The following is a 3,548-nucleotide window of genomic DNA, read 5'->3' as shown; positions in this document are numbered from 1 at the left end:
ACTACCCACATGGTAGCTTACTAGTAATCTAAGTGGTACGTATGGACATGGATGTATACCCTTGCTAACCAAGGGCATGGGATGAACTGGAAGGACCTTTTATGACTTTATATGTACACATGATATATAACTAATATTTAAACGACCTTCGGACGAGTATCCGATATCCCACTAGACCACATCTCAAGGCGCGAAAAGGAAATAGGGTGGATAGCCTTCCTAAGTCTTTTAAACATTTCTTATATAACTATACATATAGAGGCATGCAATTTATAATATAAAAGCATAAATAAGTTTTGTAAGACATTTGAAATATAAATATTATTTTAAGAAAAGATCGACTTGATGTCAATCTATAAAACAATTTGAAGGCATAGGTTTGATAAAACAGTTTAAGTATAAGGAAACATTTGTTTGAAACACAGTTGTAAATAAGTTTGAAATATGATATACAGAGTAAGAGGTACAGTGTAATAAGGAGTTTAAAACATATAAAATGTTTATAAAAATCATTTGAAGGAAACTGTTTGGTAAAATGGCTAATGAGTAGCCAAATCATTTGAATGCTGTATATTAATCACATGTGATTGATGTAATAAGTAATATAATCCTACTTACTAATCACATGTGATTGACATAATAAGTAGCATGATTCTACTTGTATCCCCCCCCCCCATAAAACATTTAAAATAGTTTAAAACATTAGTTAAGGGGTATGAACTCACTTGCAGTAAGTGACTGGAATTGAACGGGCTGTTATCGTACGGATGGATCGGATAAGTGCTTGGTGTCAAGTGAAGACTTAGACACACACAATGATCCTAATTACATATGAAGACATATGTATATAAATAATTAGAGATTTAATCACTAATTATACAAGTATAGACATTTAAACGCGAGGACAACACTTTTGGTCAAGTGCTAAGAGGCTAAAGGGGTGCACCAAAGGAGTGCAATGCCCCTAATGGAAGTTTAAGGTCTAATGACCATACTCATTGGAGTTTACGGCCCAGGGGAGTAAACTCCTGGCCGTAAACTCTCAACCAATGCTCTAAATGGTGCTTAGAATTACTACAACTCTAGTGGGGAATTGTTTGAAGGCTATACAAGTGTTTAGGGCACCATATTGACTCCTTTGGGGAGTTTACGGCCCAAAGACCACATTCCCTTGGAGTTTACGGCCGTAAACTCCCTTGGGAGGGTTATTATGGTGCTTTCAAGTCTCACATATTTCTAGGAATTAAACTAGGCTTTGGTACTTGGCTTAAGAAGAGTTTATGGCACATTTGGCACCATTTTATGGAGTTTACGGCCTTGGAACCCTTTGGGCCGTAAACTCCCTCACACATGGGGTTCTAAATGTTTTAGCTAGTCCTTAACACATTTAGGTACATGCCCAAATTGTCTCTTGGCTTAAGGAAGGTGTTAGGGTGTCCTTGGACCCCTTTAAAGGTGTTTATGGCCCAAGAGTTTGTCTTGGCCGTAAACTCCTTCTTCCTTGTGATTTCTTATGTTTGCTAGGCTATAAAAACTTTAAGGTACTTGTCCTAATTAAATCTTAAGCCTTAGGAGTGTTTGAAAGGATTTTGACACTTAAAACTTGGAGTTTACAGCCTAAGAAGCTCCTTGGCCGTAAACTCCTTTCTAGACATGATTTCTAATTGTTTTGTGGTATAAGGCATGAATTGGAGGCTCCTAGTTCAAGTTCTAAAGCCTTCAGGGTCATTGGAACCCTTTAGGACCTTAAAATGGAGTTTACTCCCCAAGAACGTTCTTGGGCGGTAAACTCCCGGATCTCACTTATTTGGCAAGCAATCTATGTTATTAAGCTTATAACAAGTAGTATAAAACAACTAGAGAAGTAGACTCACAATCTGGGATGAAAACCCGAAGATCCGTGAGAGCGAAATTGGGTTTTCTCTAATTGGAATTCAACTAATGAACCAATTTGGTTCAGAATTCTCTTTATAGTCCTGATATTTTTGGCAGAAAATATTTCTATTCTCGGAATGGATTCTAATGACCTAGAGTAATGGAATTATAGTGTTGCACAAAATCCTGGTGCAACCACTCTCCTAATATCTCTTTAGGTGTAAAACCCTGAAAACTGCCAAACTTATACCATAAGTATGAATTTTCACTGTAACTGCTCTACTTCTATTGGATTGAAATGGTTTGATTAGAATGGAAATTTCGGGTTGTCACAAATCCCACGTTAAAATAATTAAAAACGGACTTTAAACGCAAAACTAGTAGAAAACCGGGCAAAAAGGCTAAACTTGCGAGGCTTCTCGGTACTGGGCCGAGGTTCGGTCCCTGATGCTATTGGGCCCGAAGGCGAAGTCAGGTGTGAGAGGCGAAGGCAAAGTAAGTAGAGGGAGCTTCGGTCCGAAGGTCTGATCTGAGCCGAAGGTGCTAGGAGCCGAACCCGAAGGTGACTTCGGTCCTATAAGAGGTTTCGGTTCCTTATGGGAAGTCTCGGTCCATGGCAGTTTCGGTCCTCCTTGGTTCGATTCTTGCTAGTTTCGATCCAAGAGGCTTCTTAGGGGTTTCGCTTCTTAGGGTTTCGGCTCTAAGAAGGTTCAGTCCTAACAGGCTGTTTTTCGCGTAGACTTTCGTTGTTGAGTTGTTTTCGTCTAATTCGAGGGTCGGGATACCCCAAGTGATTATAAGAAGTTTGAGAGAGATTTGGGAGAGATTTCACATTCTTGGAGAGATTTTGGGACATACTTCACATTCTTGGAGAGATTTCTCATACAGAGAGAGATTTGGGAGAGATTTCACATTCTTGGAGAGATTTGGGAGAGATTTCACATTCTTAGAGAGATTTGGGAGAGATTTCACATTATTAGAGAGATTTCTCATACAGAGAGAGATTTAGGAAAGATTTCACATTCTTGGAGAGATTTGGGAGAGATTTCACATTCTTGGAGAGATTTCTCATACAGAGAGAGATTTGGGAGAGATTTCACATTCAAGGAGAGATTTGGGAGAGATTTCACACTCTTGGAGAGATTTGGGTGAGATATCACATTCTTGGAGAGATTTCTCATACAGTGAGAGATTTGGGAGAGATTTCACATTCTTGGAGAGATTTAGGAGAGATTGTAAATAGAGAAAGATAAAGTGAAAACGATTGAGAGAGGTTTCGTGTGTGACATTTGTGAGTGTCCGGCTTCACAACGCATGGTCTGTACACCCCGTTAAGCCATGTTTAAGGATCTTACACACTCCCGATAAGTATGCAACATTGTTTTATCGGTTTGGTCATTACTTAAAGCAGTTTTTGGTTAATGAAATCTAGATATACAAACTTTTCAATTGATGATTTCTCATTAGCATAGCGAGTTGTATAGTAACTACCTAACGTAAGCCCTAGTACCCAAGGGTTAATTGAGTCGACCGGTTTGACTTGTTGATTGTAGTTGACTTCGACTTGACCGGAAATTGACGGTTGTCACAGATAAACCCTAATCTCCCTTTTCTCTCATATTGTGAGCTAGAGTGACTTTTGGAGCTTAAGAAGAAGAAGATAGTGAGAAGAA

This window comes from Lactuca sativa, chromosome 3 (genome assembly GCF_002870075.4).
Source record: "Lactuca sativa cultivar Salinas chromosome 3, Lsat_Salinas_v11, whole genome shotgun sequence".
Taxonomy (NCBI): domain Eukaryota; kingdom Viridiplantae; phylum Streptophyta; class Magnoliopsida; order Asterales; family Asteraceae; genus Lactuca; species Lactuca sativa.
Note: the sequence above shows the minus strand (reverse complement) of the source record.